The sequence below is a fragment of the Haliotis cracherodii genome, unplaced genomic scaffold (assembly GCF_022045235.1).
Source record: "Haliotis cracherodii isolate W230 unplaced genomic scaffold, xgHalCrac1.p SCAF_3, whole genome shotgun sequence".
Taxonomy (NCBI): domain Eukaryota; kingdom Metazoa; phylum Mollusca; class Gastropoda; order Lepetellida; family Haliotidae; genus Haliotis; species Haliotis cracherodii.
This window is the reverse complement of record NW_027266286.1, coordinates 65,416,890-65,433,023: the sequence shown is the minus strand read 5'-3', so window position 1 is coordinate 65,433,023 and position 16,134 is coordinate 65,416,890. Positions and strand designations below refer to the sequence as shown.

The 16,134-nt window shown below is 44.7% G+C and overlaps 1 protein-coding gene across 1 annotated transcript in view; it reads left to right on the top strand.

Annotated features, from left to right (window-relative positions):
* Positions 1-387: 387 nt before the first annotated feature.
* LOC139474589 (uncharacterized) overlaps positions 388-16,134 on the top strand; it is a 34,778-nt gene continuing 19,031 nt past the window's right edge. Inside the window, exon 1 of the mRNA XM_071257658.1 lies at positions 388-777. The gene's annotated coding sequence lies outside the window, so the exon portion shown is untranslated. The remainder of the gene's footprint in view (positions 778-16,134) is intronic.

Here is a 16,134-nt window from a genome sequence, read left to right as displayed (position 1 = left end):
ATCAATATTCCAGCACTATTACATTACACTGAGGAACTGTATCTGCGAAGAAAGACGACGCCCTGTATCGTGTTTACATACACACCCGTTGTCTCATACATTGTAATTAAAATAACTTTGATATTATCATATATATCGTTAATAAGGCAACTGTGTCATCATTTTATGCGACATATCACAGACAAGGACACTGACACACACCTTGCATCAACCTGTTTCTTCAGCTGTCTCGGGCGACTCGCGGCGACGACAGCACAGTTGCCACAACTCTCATGGCCGACATAAAGTGATGGAGAGAGACAACCTGAGTGGATGCAATGGAATCCATGAGATACACTCAGATAGATAGGGGAGAGCTACCGCCATGGCCGACTTAACCATTGCCGGGCGCGTGCCTGGCTCGCGCTACTGCGAGCGTCTGACGTCACGAAACCAAACACCGATGCCAGGATCGCCCAATAAGTACTGTAGGCTGGTTCGGGTGCTCAGCCATCTAACGGTAACGACTTCGCATTGTCCGTTCGTCCGTCCGTGTTATCCGAGATTCTCACGTCCTGTGTTTACTTATAACTGTAAACATCGAGGAAAGAGACACTTGTAGCTTAAGCTGGAGTTCTGTGGATGTTTCGCCTGCACAGAAAGGAGCTAGTTTGAGCGAGTTCCGACAGCGGCCGAGACCGACAGGTGACCCCGGGGATCCTACTCCTGGCAGAGCCTGTGTCTACAGAGGATCTAACACACCCTCCCTTGATACTAGGACCTCAAACAGACAGAGAGGTATGTACATCCATGGTCAGATGGGAATAGTTGAGATAGTATATTACCGTTATCAGTCCAGGTAGACGGAGTGTGTATCGTTGTTTTGTGAAACAGGCCCTCGTAGATCGCTAACCACTGTCAGGAATCTCATGCAGATATACGGCAGCATCTATGAAGGCTGCTCTAAGCACGTATACAGGTGGAAGAAATAAAACCAGGGATTTCTGTATAGAATGGTTTACAATACACACACATCGCGACCAACATGGTCGTTCAAATCCTGTAATGTAGAATTGTTCTGTGAAATGTTCTCGATTGGATGTTACGAGACTAACATTTCGTCAGTCACATGAACATATTTAACGGATTAAAACAGTTGTTAAATTACATTTATGAAAAATAGTAAAAAGGAGCCAAGAGATAGACTCTCTTCATTTTCAATTATCTAGACTTGCTAAATATTATAGACTTGCATGGGCGGTATTGGATATATTGTTTTCAGTGTCTGTATGACAGACTAAGAGTCTCTTCATTTTCAATGATGTAGACTTGCTAAATATTATAGACTTGCATGGGCTGTATTAGATATATTTGTTTCAGGGTCTGTATGACAGACAAGTATACCATCTCTACAACATGAGATGTATCTTGACGTGACTCATTAGAGGTTTGACCAGGCCACCAATATGTTTATGTTTCAAGTACGCCCATGGCATTAACCTGATCACTATAGAACGTTAATACCTCGGTTAGGCTGTTCTGAGCATGCCATAGTAGCTATATTACACGCAATAACAGATTCGTCTCGCGATAACATTGTCACTGAATTTAACCGTCTGCGGTCATATCGGTGCTTACGAACCGTGGCCGCTGAAAGAAGTAGGCTTATAATCGGAGCAGAGCCTGTGTTGATATCTCGTCATCTGCTTGCGTCACGTAACGAATGGTGCAATCTTTGTGCAGTATGTACCGTGGGTTTTTATCTGTAGGGGCGGTCGGGTAGCTTAGTGGTTAAAGCATTCGCTCGTCACTCCTAAGACCCGGGTTCGATTCCCGACATGGGTACAATGTGTGAAGCCCATTTCTGGTGCCCCCCGCCGTGATATTGCTGGAATATTGCTAAAAGCGGCGTAAAAACATACTCATTCACTCACTTCTATCTGTAAATGGTATTTAACGAGATATTGTTTATATGCCTGCCTGGTCTAGTGGATAGAGCATGTGCCCGGAGAATGGAAGGTCAGGTGTTCTATTCCCTGGCCACGTCATACAAAAAGTGTTTAAAAGATGGTGCTTGATGTTAGCTTGCCTGACGTTCGGCATTAATGGGATGAAAGAAGGACTGGTCGGCTCGGAGTCAGTATACTGTGTCTGAGTGGGATATCCATGTTAAAACTGCAGCATGGTATCTCAATGGGTTACCACTATACAACTAGTCCGGATTAGTGCACACACACACACACACACACACACACAAACACACACACACACACACACATGAACGTGACGTTAAACCCCATTTCACCTCACAACCTGTTTTGTATACAGTATCACCAGCAAGTCTGGTGAGAGTATGTGAATGTACATATTATAACCACTTGCATCTGTCTATAAGTGGTATGTTGTTTGTTTGTTTGTTTGTTGTTTAACGTTCCAGCTGTATCACAGCGGCCTGTAAATAATCAAATCTAGACCACTAAATCCAGTGATCGATATTATGAGCAACGGGGGTACGATGACACGCAAACAACCAACTCACCGAGCCTGACCACCCAGTCCGTATAGTCTCCTGTTACGACCAGCACAGGTTGCTGGGGGTCAAATCTAACCTGGTGTTCTCTATGGGGCAGTATGTAACGAGTGCTTCTATCTTTATGTTATATTTCACGAGCTACACTTTATGTATTTAATCACAAACTGTATACCTCCCATGGAGCTGAGAATGGCGTGTGAGTGCACGCTGATACAAAGACCGGGGTCAACACACTGTAGCGCCATGGGTATTCACGGGGTGAATGGAAACTGGCGCTCTATCGATGGACTTTATATTATTATGATATAGTATGTCATTAGATTCACATTTTACGTAAAATGTGTGATGAATTTCTCAAATTGTGTAAAGTGTGTCGTTAATTTTTCAAAGTGCGTAATGTGTCATCAGTTTCTCAAAGTGCGTTAAGTGTCATTAGTTTCTCAAAGTGCGTAAAGTGTCATTAGTTTCTCAAAGTGCGTAAAGTGTCATTAGTTTCTCAAAGTGCGTAAAGTGTGTCCTTAGTTTCTCAAAGTGCGTAAAGTGTCATTAATTTCTCAAAGGTGTCATTAGTTTCTCAAAGTGCGTAAACTGTCGTTAGTTTCCCAAAGTGCGTAAAGGGGGTCGTTAGATTCTCAAAGTGCGTAAAGTGTCATTAGTTTCTCAAAGTGCGTAAAGTGTGTCCTTAGTTTCTCAAAGTGCGTAAAGTGTCATTAATTTCTCAAAGGTGTCATTAGTTTCTCAAAGTGCGTAAACTGTCGTTAGTTTCCCAAAGTGCGTAAAGGGGGTCGTTAGATTCTCAAAGTGCGTAAAGTGTCATTAGTTTCTCAAAGTGCGTAAAGTGTGTCCTTAGTTTCTCAAAGTGCGTAAAGTGTCATTAATTTCTCAAAGGTGTCATTAGTTTCTCAAAGTGCGTAAACTGTCGTTAGTTTCCCAAAGTGCGTAAAGGGGGTCGTTAGATTCTCAAAGTGCGTAAAGTGTCATTAGTTTCTCAAAGTGCGTAAAGTGTGTCCTTAGTTTCTCAAAGTGCGTAAAGTGTCATTAATTTCTCAAAGGTGTCATTAGTTTCTCAAAGTGCGTAAACTGTCGTTAGTTTCCCAAAGTGCGTAAAGGGGGTCGTTAGATTCTCAAAGTGCGTAAAGTGTCATTAGTTTCTCAAAGTGCGTAAAGTGTGTCCTTAGTTTCTCAAAGTGCGTAAAGTGTCATTAATTTCTCAAAGGTGTCATTAGTTTCTCAAAGTGCGTAAACTGTCGTTAGTTTCCCAAAGTGCGTAAAGGGGGTCGTTAGATTCTCAAAGTGCGTAAAGTGTCATTAGTTTCTCAAAGTGCGTAAAGTGTGTCCTTAGTTTCTCGTGTATCTCTCTTACTCATCACGATGTGGCTGAAATGTGCCGATCTGACGTTACATTTTCACTCACTCACTCACTCTTTGAGTAGTGAACTGTCAGTCAGTAAACATCGCGTAATCAGGCCTCTGTTTACATCATGTAATTGTGTCTCTCTTGGATTAATGAGGTCTCTGTCTCCACGCATCATGTAATGTAGGTCGCTCTTTCAAAAAAGTAACAAATGAATGCCTTTCTGTGTGTAATGCCTATCTCTCTGCACGCACTGTGTGAAAGTGTCGCGAACAGGGCAGCCGTGTGGCGTTGTGGGGAGGGAGATAGCATCCCTCTTCAGCTGCCTCATCCTGTTGCTGCAATAAATGATGCAATTAATCTCCCCCAAAACCTCCTGTTATCTGCCGTGTAGATCCCCGCCTTCACGTAACGCGGACATATTTCCCCAGAACGAGCTCTTAACTTTTCCCTTCTTCTACCATGTGACTGACGTGTTGTTCATATATCGTTAAATGTATGTGGGATAAATATGTCTAATTTGTTTTTAACAACGCCACCTGTGAAATTATTACCATTATTTTGCCACTTTTGAAACGTGATTCCCCTCTGCATGTTGCACTAATGGGAGGGGAGATATGAGTGCTATCGCGCGCAACACAGCCGCATAGCCGGGGCAGATCGCATATTACAGGTAAACCAAGATATCACTATCAAATACACTTGTGATATTTGAGAAACGTCTCGAGTTTGCTTGCAGGAACAATTTTTATCTTAGGTTCTAAAGATACTTCATTTTGTTACGAAAACGTTATGTATAGGTTAGACCACGAGGACCCAGTGTCTGATCGTTGAAATGGTTCGTTAAACGACGAGGCGCACAGCGATCGATCATTTCAACGAATAGACACTGGGGTCCGAGTGGTCAAACATATTTAAAATGCTTAAAAAACATTGTTTTGTTAAAGGTATCTTGAAAGATATTCAGGAACTCTTTGCTCAACTGTGAGAACACTGTGTGAGTCGGCCCTGCGTGATGCACGTGAAATGTGTTCCCCGAGCCTTTTGCACGTGCACCTCGCACTTTGCCGATACAGGTTATGAAATGCATGTCCCGGGGCAAGTATACCATTCATTTTGGACCAACTCGAGCACATTTATCAATCAACCAAATATTACTTGCCCATGTTGATGGGCCTATTATGAGCAAACATAGCCCTGATCAAGATAATAGTCATTTCTTTTCTATCTGTTCTTTTTAAGAACGAAAAGCTACAAAATCACTAGTACTGTACAAATACTAAGGTAACGTACAGTATAAAAATTGCATAAAACACATTTCGCAATTCATAAAGGGATAAGCAATTGGTACTGATGTAAGTAAATATTTAGTTGTTAATTTCATACCCTATCTCCCATGTCGCCGTAGCAGAAGACTACATTCGTTAGCCTTCAGTGCGGACTTGGCGGGTTCGAATACCGCTGGCGACAAACGTTTTTCATGAAATTGTTCTATCATCAAGACAAAAGATACAGGAAAAAAGAAGTTCCGTCATTTCCAAGTTGTGTTTAACTTATAATTCAGTTAGTCAGACCACGGTGAAAGACAATTCTGTCATGGTTTAAATAACGATAGCTAGCTGTGTGTGTGTGAAAGCATTATGACACTTAAAGCATGTGCGTGGAGACTGTGCTTCCACACGGTTGTTGTTTGTGTGTTTGGTGTTTAACGCCGCACTCAGCAACATTCCAGCTATATGGCGGCGGTCTGTAAATAATCGAGCCTGGACCAGACAATCCAGTGAATTAGGAGCCTGACCACCCGATCCCGTTAGTCGCCTCTTAAGACAAGCATAGTCACTTTTACGGCAAGCATGGGTTCCTGAAATCTACATCCTCCTGGTAAACTGCCGTGAAGATTTCGCTCGACTTCAGAAGCTTAACATTGTGTACCTTCCACTGGGCGCCGACGGATATTATCCAAATCGGTTCATGTTTTTAATCAATAGGGTGCTCAAGTAATTTGATACACTTCGCGAGGTAAGACCCGATTTTTAACACTATAGATCTTGTTTATCGATCAGTTCGTCTTGACTGGGTATAAGCAAAGGCGAGTTACAAGGTTGAATCGGATTGGTCAAAAGGAGGCACCTAGTAGGGTCATAACGTGTAATAGCCACTGGTGGCGTTACAATCGAAACACGAAATTGCAACCTAGTTCGGCTAGGGTGGAAACTGGACTGACAGCATATGTACAACCAACAGCATACACACGCACAACGTCTGTGCCCGACACAGCATATGTACCACAACCAACAGAGTATACACGCACAACGTCTGTGCCCGACACATCTTATGTACCCCAACCAACAGCATATACACGCACAACGTCTGTGCCCGACACATCTTATGTACCACAACCAACAGCATATACACGCACAACGTCTGTGCCCGACACATCTTATGTACCACAACCAACAGCATATACACGCACAACGTCTGTGCCCGACACATCTTATGTACCACAACCAACAGCGTATACACGCACAACATCTGTGCTCGACACATCTTATGTACCACAACCAACAGCGTATACACGCACAACGTCTGTGCCCGACACAGCATATGTACCACAACCAACAGCGTATACACGCACAACATATGTGCCCCGACACAGCATATGTACCACAACCAACAGCTTATACACGCACAACGTCTGTGCCCGACACATCTTATGTACCACAACCAACAGCGTATACACGCACAACGTCTGTGCCCGACACATCTTATGTACCACAACCAACAGCATATACACGCACAACGTCTGTGCCCGACACATCTTATATACCACAACCAACAGCGTATACACGCTCAACATATGTGCCCCGACACAGCATATGTACCACAACCAACAGCGTATACACGCACAACATATGTGCCCCGACACAGCATATGTACCACAACCAACAGCGTATACACGCACATCATCTGTGCCCGACACAGCATATGTACCACAACCAACAGCGTATACACGCACAACATATGTGCCCCGACACAGCATATGTTCCACAACCAACAGCGTATACACGCACATCATCTGTGCCCGACACAGCATATGTACCACAACCGACAGCGTATACACGCACAACATCTGTGCCCCAACACAGCATACACTACACACCGACTCCGACACACAATATAACATTCCATGCCCCAACACTACATACAACATGCAGACAAATACAACCCCATGTGGTTCCCAGAGAATCTACACACAACAGCGTATACTATCGTTCTCGGAAACTCGCCCTTATATCGTTCCCAGGGAATCTGTACATACAAGGATGCACGCGCTCAGTGGTCCCGGAAAATACTGGCGAGAGTAGGCTTTCAGCAACCCATGCCAGAGGCGACTAACGGGTTCGGGTGGTCAGGCTCCATTCAACGGGCGAATCTTCGACCCGTGAAGATTCGGGTTAAAATAGCTCTTCAGCAACTCATGCTTGCCGTGAAAGGGGATTGTGCTTCTCGTAAGGTCGGGTGGTCAGACTCGCTGACTTGGTTGATGCCTGGCATCATATCCCAATTGCGTGGATCGATGCTCATGCTATCAATCACTGGATTGTCTGATTCAGACATGATTATTTACAGACCGCCGTTGTATAGTTGGAATATTGCTGAGTGCGGTGTTTAAAAACAAACAAACAAACAATACTAAACATGTATTTCGTGTCGCCCTAAGAAACACAGTCGAGGCTACTTTCCCCGAATGCAACTTCAGTGAACATTCACATACTGACTAGCACTGGAATTCATCAGCTGACAAAACTGGCCATGCTGAACCCATTCTACGCCTCTAGCGATTTTGTGGTATATCACTTGCAGGACTGACGCCGCGTTCAGTGAATTATGTTTTGTAACAATACCGCTGCCATAGCAACTGGATGGTCACGTGACTAGCCACACTGGTGGCCAACAGTATCTGATGTTTTGTAAACAGGGGCACGTGCACCACGCATGTTTCGCCCAGCTGGATGCTAAGTGGTCAGTGAACTTTTGTTATACTACAGCTAAAACTGTAGCCGCTACACACGTTAAGTAAATAGCCTTTGCTACATTAGTTGCTAATGAAGACTACTACAGTTACCATCGTCGTATCATTTTAGTGGGGATTAGAGAGAATAAGCATGAAGACGTAGGTCTTTACATATTTGGATTGGTATTAAATGGAACAAACCGCTTGTTGTGAGAAGGGACTTAGTTTCGACCGGTTCTGTTTCTTGCTACTACCAGCGCTCATTTCAATGACTGGGGCCTGTCTGATCTCTGTAATCACTACCGATGAAAACATGAAGTTATCGAAAAGTTCAACCAAAAATGGTTCCCCGTCTGTCTAGACTGGCATTGAGTCCCATTAATAAAGATATATTATTTAAAATGTATTAAATCTACAAAATAAAGAATAAAATCCAAATGGAAACCAGAACAATGAGACTTGCTAAATCTTCCTAGACTTGAATTGGATCTTTTTTTCTAATTCATTCTCTAAGGTATTGGACACAGCACATTTCGTGTCCGGGGCAGTAACGAGACATTTGTCAATGAATTTGTGTCGTCGTTTATTAATATTATTATGCACGTGGGATCCCCACAGGGGCTCGCACATTATTAACTTGGGGGGATTCGAACATGGGCCTTCGACGTATCGAGCATTTCATTTAACCACAGCCACCATATGCATAGGATGCACTGTCTAAAGGGCGCATTATTGGTACTTGGTCTTTATTGACTAGTCGTTGGTTGAATGATTAAGTGGTGAAGATCCGGGTTTGATCCAACGCATTGATCCATACACGGTGAGAATCTACGACCCCTGAAGATCCGGGTTCGATTCAACGCATTGATCCATACACGGTGAGAATCTACGACCCGTGAAGATCCGGGTTCGATTCAACGCATTGATCCATACACGGTGAGAATCTACGACCCGTGAAGATCCGGGTTCGATTCAACGTATTGATCCATACACGGTGAGAATCTACGACCCGTGAAGATCCGGGTTCGATCCAACACATTGATCCATACACGGTGAGAATCTACGACCCGTGAAGATCCGTGTTCGATCCAACACATTGATCCATACACGGTGAGAATCTACGACCCGTGAAGATCCGGGTTTGATCCAAACACGGTGAGAATCTACGACCCGTGAAGATCCGGGTTCGATTCAACGCATTGATCCATACACGGTGAGAATCTACGACCCGTGAAGATCCGGATTGGAATTGATCTTCAGCAACGCATGCTTCTCGTAAGGGGAGGCTAACGTGATCGGGTGGTCAGGCTCGCTGACTTGGTTGATGCATGTCATCGAATCCCAATTGCGTAGATCGGTGCTCATGATGTCAATGACTGGATTGTCTGGTCCAGACTCGATTATTTACAGACCGCCGTCATATGCTGGAATATTGCTGAGTGCGGCGTTAAACAACAAACAAACAAAACGAACACTTGAATTGAGAAAAACACATTGAAGATATCTTCACGAAGGAACAGTCGGAACACATGTAACATAAGTGGTATAGTTTATTTACATCATTAACGCTACACACGCTAAGGGATCACAGTGGGGTTTAGCATCCTCACTTAGAATCTACCCATCTTCAATACACATAGACTTGCTCGAGTCTCTAAGGCAATAATTATTAGTTTAAATCATAAGTTCTAGACTATGTAAAAAATAAGAACAAGTTGTCCCTATAAGAGACTGGAATCTTACTGTCCACATATCTAGACTTGCCTGTTAGGAGGATAGAATTACTACACATCCATTGATATTTCTTTCACTACAGCCTTGGAGCAAGGCTTAATACACACTGCTCACAACAGCGCACTTCAGTGACGACCGTTTGACATTTGAGATATTTCAAGATTGTGTTGTACTCTCATTTCCACGGAAAAGGGATCAAATTAAACTGATATGAGAATATTAGACCCAAAGCAATACTGGTTTTATTAAAGTAATCCTATGGAAGCGAATTGAAAATGTTCAGAGCAAGGCGGGCCTCATCTCTATAGATGGAGTCCTCATTTCATCGTATTTTTACAAGCTACAGAGGCCAAAGGTCACCTTGTAGACCATGGGGGCCCGACTCACAAGGCATTCCTTCAGCAGATATTATTTGTCCCTGAACCAGCAGCGTCCCATATTTCATCTGAGTCCAAGGTCAAGGTCATTCTCATAAATTCATTCAATAAAGAATAATACGGAGGAACGGTAGCTCAGTCGTCTAAGGCGCCGCAATTCGCTGTGCAGAGTTGCGCCCCTTGGGTGTGACAGAAACTAATAAACGTAGGTTCGAATCCCGATTCGGCCTGATTATGATTCTATGCCATCCGTGTTCGCGGGTTTCACCAAAGTGGTAAACTTCTAAGACCTGCATCACTTTTCCCCACCATCAAGCTTGTTTTAACTCCCATCTGAAAACTCAGATATCGTGTACATCGGAAAGTCTTTCTTCGAAACATTTGTTTGAATTATATAGAATGATATTGTTATGCATTTGACGCTACACGTGGAGGAATAAAATGTACATGGTGCGAGAATTATTCGCCTTTTAGTAATGACTAGGTGAATGTTCTTTACGCCATAGTACGTGTGTGCGTGCGTGCTTGCTTGTCAGTGCGTGCGCGTGTGCGTGCGCGTGTGCGTGTGCGTGTGTATATTTCAGCTCTATGACACCCACTTGTAGACAATCAGGTTTTGGGTAGGCAACCTTGTGACTGAAAACATGGAACCAGCCACCCCGACACCCGATTCAATTGAGTTGCCTCTTACGACCAACAATAGTGTACTTTGACCTTGTACCGGGTTACAGGACATATTCCTGTGGATGCGGATGTTGGGCGCCGTGAAATGATAACCAAGGATAACCTTATCGACGTAGAGAGGGAGCAGCTATAAGGAACATCTGAACTTACAGTTATGTAGGTCGGAAGACGCGTAATGGGAAATGGTGGAAGTGGAATGTATACGAGTAGACGTTGGAGCATTGATAACTGGTGCAGCAGTCTGTCGTCACGGGAGACGTAAGCTGGCTGACAGACATGTTAGGAATACATATGGGACCATCTTCTGACAGCGCCTGGTTTGCGTTCTGCCCTCCATCACGATACTGCTTGTGTGGTGTTACAGTCACCTTGACCTACTCCCCGCAAGGAAGGGCATGACTATCTATCTACTTAGGCACACTTGGATTTTCTGGCCACGAAGGCAATATATTCTCCACGCTTACCATAATCCCTAGTCCTGCACCATGACTGTGGAAAATATATATTTTAGGTATTTTTCTTTACTAAAAGCTTAGGCAAGTCTAGATCAAACTAACCAAGTCTAGTTTGCTTGATATGAAAACAGCAGAAGAGGGAAGTTTTTTTCGAAGAAATATTTTTATTATTTTAAAAACATGTTTTCATTGACTAAGTGTTAGTCTACAAAATCCCCACCAGGGCAGTACATAGACTCCCATGTGCTGTCACTGACGAACGGGGGGCGGTCGGGTAGCCTAGTGGTTAAAGCGTTCGCTCGTCACGCCGAAGACCCGGGTTCGATTCCCGACATGGGTACAATGTGTAAAGCCCATTTCTGGTGTCCCCTGCCGTGATATTGCTGGAATATTGCTAAAAGCGGCGTAAAACCATACTCACTCACTCACTCGGATAGGACATGCATTTGTGTGGTAATACCTCTGTGTGGACCTCAACCCTTGAGATTTGGACATGTCTCTGAGGCAAGGATCATAAGTTTATATCATAATTTCTATATTATTATACACTGAGTATACTATGTGTACAGGGTTAGGGGTGTTGTAAGAACATTGATAAGAAGAACACGATGTCCCTGTGAAAGTGTGACGGATCTGTCCTCCAGAGACCAGAGTGTCATTAAACAAGAACAACGTAAAGAATTAGTGGTGATATGATCGCAGGTTTATTATTATGAACTAGGTGTAAATATAGATGACAAAAAAAAGGATTATAAAAATTACCCTGACAACGATCACTGATTAATAAACTAAAACAAATATTCAAGCTGATTAGCTAAGCAACTGTATAACAGTAATAAAAAGAGAGTAGCTAAATGAACACTTGAAAAGATAATTGACAAGATATATAGACAGCCATTTAAGTTGGCTGCGACCAATTAAACCTGACAGTTAACTATATAACTCAACACTCAAATGAGTGACTAACCTCGGCTGGGTCAACTAGCGGGAAATAAACACAGAGGGCCTATCTCTAAAAAATAAGTCTATTGGACAATAAAATAGAAGAAAAACGCCTGAATAGCCAACTAGTCTTATTGACTAAAGACACCGTCACTTTGACTGGGAAAGGAAATTCTAAACTTTCCAAAAATACAAGGTACTTGACCAACTTGACTACTAATAGAAAACAGGTACTTGACCTAAACTAGACAATTGCGAGATAATTGGTAATTCACAGATTACTAGAAAAAAACGGAGTACAAAATATAAATACCTAGCCAATAAGTTTTAGCTCAATACCACCAGAGTAAGTCAGTATCAGAGAAAAAACTGCCCCTATAACCACTTCCTAACGGAACCCAAGTTTCAATCTGACCAAACCAGTAGCAAGGTATTTGAGGTGAGGACACCAGCCTTGTCCAAGGGTTTTATATACGTGGGTGCGGACGTCGTAGTACCTGAACACTGCCAGGTAGAAACTAGCTTCTGTGTGGACCTGAACGCTGCCAGGTAGAAACTAGCTTCTGTGTGGACCTGAACACTTCCAGGTAGAACATACTTTCTCCTGTGTGGACCTGAACACTGCCAGGTAGAAACTAGCTTCTGTGTGGACCTGAACACTTCCAGGTAGAACATAGCGTCTCCTGTGTGGACCTGAACGCTGCCAGGTAGAAACTAGCTTCTGTGTGGACCTGAACACTTCCAGGTAGAACATACTTTCTCCTGTGTGGACTTGAACGTTGGCAGGTAGAAACTAGCTTCTGTGTGGACCTGAACACTGCCAGGTAGAAACTAGCTTCTGTGTGGACCTGAACGCTGCCAGGTAGAAACTAGCTTCTGTGTGGACCTGAACACTTCCAGGTACAACATACTTTCTCCTGTGTGGACCTGAACGCTGCCAGGTAGAAACTAGCTTCTGTGTGGACCTGAACACTTCCAGGTAGAACATAGCGTCTCCTGTGTGGACCTGAACGCTGCCAGGTAGAAACTAGCTTCTGTGTGGACCTGAACACTTCCAGGTAGAACATACTTTCTCCTGTGTGGACCTGAACACTGCCAGGTAGAAACTAGCTTCTGTGTGGACCTGAACACTTCCAGGTAGAACATAGCGTCTCCTGTGTGGACCTGAACGCTGCCAGGTAGAAACTAGCTTCTGTGTGGACCTGAACACTTCCAGGTAGAACATACTTTCTCCTGTGTGGACCTGAACACTGCCAGGTAGAAACTAGCTTCTGTGTGGACCTTAACACTTCCAGGTACAACATAGCGTCTCCTGTGTGGACCTGAACGCTGCCAGGTAGAAACTAGCTCCTTCTGTGTGGACCTGAACACTTCCAGGTAGAACATACTTTCTCCTGTGTGGACCTGAACACTGCCAGGTAGAAACTAGCTTCTGTGTGGACCTGAACACTTCCAGGTAGAACATAGCGTCTCCTGTGTGGACCTGAACGCTGCCAGGTAGAAACTAGCTTCTGTGTGGACCTGAACACTTCCAGGTAGAACATACTTTCTCCTGTGTGGACCTGAACACTGCCAGGTAGAAACTAGCTTGTGTGTGGACCTGAACACTTCCAGGTAGAACATAGCGTCTCCTGTGTGGACCTGAACGCTACCAGGTAGAAACTAGCTTCTGTGTGGACCTGAACACTTCCAGGTAGAACATACTTTCTCCTGTGTGGACCTGAACACTGCCAGGTAGAAACTAGCTTCTGTGTGGACCTGAACACTTCCAGGTAGAACATAGCGTCTCCTGTGTGGACCTGAACGCTGCCAGGTAGAAACTAGCTTCTGTGTGGACCTGAACACTTCCAGGTAGAACATACTTTCTCCTGTGTGGACCTGAACACTGCCAGGTAGAAACTAGCTTGTGTGTGGACCTGAACACTTCCAGGTAGAACATAGCGTCTCCTGTGTGGACCTGAACGCTACCAGGTAGAAACTAGCTTCTGTGTGGACCTGAACACTTCCAGGTAGAACATACTTTCTCCTGTGTGGACCTGAACACTGCCAGGTAGAAACTAGCTTGTGTGTGGACCTGAACACTTCCAGGTAGAACATAGCGTCTCCTGTGTGGACCTGAACGCTGCCAGGTAGAAACTAGCTTCTGTGTGGACCTGAACACTTCCAGGTAGAACATACTTTCTCCTGTGTGGACCTGAACACTGCCAGGTAGAAACTAGCTTCTGTGTGGACCTTAACACTTCCAGGTACAACATAGCGTCTCCTGTGTGGACCTGAACGCTGCCAGGTAGAAACTAGCTCCTTCTGTGTGGACCTGAACACTTCCAGGTAGAACATACTTTCTCCTGTGTGGACCTGAACACTGCCAGGTAGAAACTAGCTTCTGTGTGGACCTGAACACTTCCAGGTAGAACATAGCGTCTCCTGTGTGGACCTGAACGCTGCCAGGTAGAAACTAGCTTCTGTGTGGACCTGAACACTTCCAGGTAGAACATACTTTCTCCTGTGTGGACCTGAACACTGCCAGGTAGAAACTAGCTTGTGTGTGGACCTGAACACTTCCAGGTAGAACATAGCGTCTCCTGTGTGGACCTGAACGCTACCAGGTAGAAACTAGCTTCTGTGTGGACCTGAACACTTCCAGGTAGAACATACTTTCTCCTGTGTGGACCTGAACACTGCCAGGTAGAAACTAGCTTCTGTGTGGACCTGAACACTTCCAGGTAGAACATAGCGTCTCCTGTGTGGACCTGAACGCTGCCAGGTAGAAACTAGCTTCTGTGTGGACCTGAACACTTCCAGGTAGAACATACTTTCTCCTGTGTGGACCTGAACACTGCCAGGTAGAAACTAGCTTGTGTGTGGACCTGAACACTTCCAGGTAGAACATAGCGTCTCCTGTGTGGACCTGAACGCTACCAGGTAGAAACTAGCTTCTGTGTGGACCTGAACACTTCCAGGTAGAACATACTTTCTCCTGTGTGGACCTGAACACTGCCAGGTAGAAACTAGCTTGTGTGTGGACCTGAACACTTCCAGGTAGAACATAGCGTCTCCTGTGTGGACCTGAACGCTGCCAGGTAGAAACTAGCTTCTGTGTGGACCTGAACACTTCCAGGTAGAACATACTTTCTCCTGTGTGGACCTGAACACTGCCAGGTAGAAACTAGCTTCTGTGTGGACCTGAACACTTCCAGGTAGAACATAGCGTCTCCTGTGTGAACCTGAACGCTGCCAGGTAGAAACTAGCTTCTGTGTGGACCTGAACACTTCCAGGTAGAACATACTTTCTCCTGTGTGGACCTGAACACTGCCAGGTAGAAACTAGCTTCTGTGTGGACCTGAACACTTCCAGGTAGAACATAGCGTCTCCTGTGTGAACCTGAACACTGCCAGGTAGAAACTAGCTTCTGTGTGGACCTGAACACTTCCAGGTAGAACATACTTTCTCCTGTGTGGACCTGAACACTGCCAGGTAGAAACTAGCTTCTGTGTGGACCTGAACACTTCCAGGTAGAACATAGCGTCTCCTGTGTGGACCTGAACACTGCCAGGTAGAAACTAGCTTCTGTGTGGACCTGAACACTTCCAGGTAGAACATACTTTCTCCTGTGTGGACCTGAACACTGCCAGGTAGAAACTAGCTTCTGTGTGGACCTGAACACTTCCAGGTAGAACATAGCTCCTTCTGTGTGGACCTGAACACTGCCAGGTAGAACATAGCTTCTTCTGTGTGGACCTGAACACTTCCAGGTAGAACATAGCGTCTCCTGTGTGGACCTGAACACTGCCAGGTAGAAACTAGCTTCTGTGTGGACCTGAACACTTCCAGGTAGAACATACTTTCTCCTGTGTGGACCTGAACACTGCCAGGTAGAAACTAGCTTCTGTGTGGACCTGAACACTTCCAGGTAGAACATAGCTCCTTCTGTGTGGACCTGAACACTTCCAGGTAGAACATAGCTTCTCCTGTGTGGACCTGAACACTTCCAGATAGAACATAGCGTCTCCTGTGTGGACCTGAACACTGCCAGGTAGAACACAGCGTCTCCTGTGTGGAC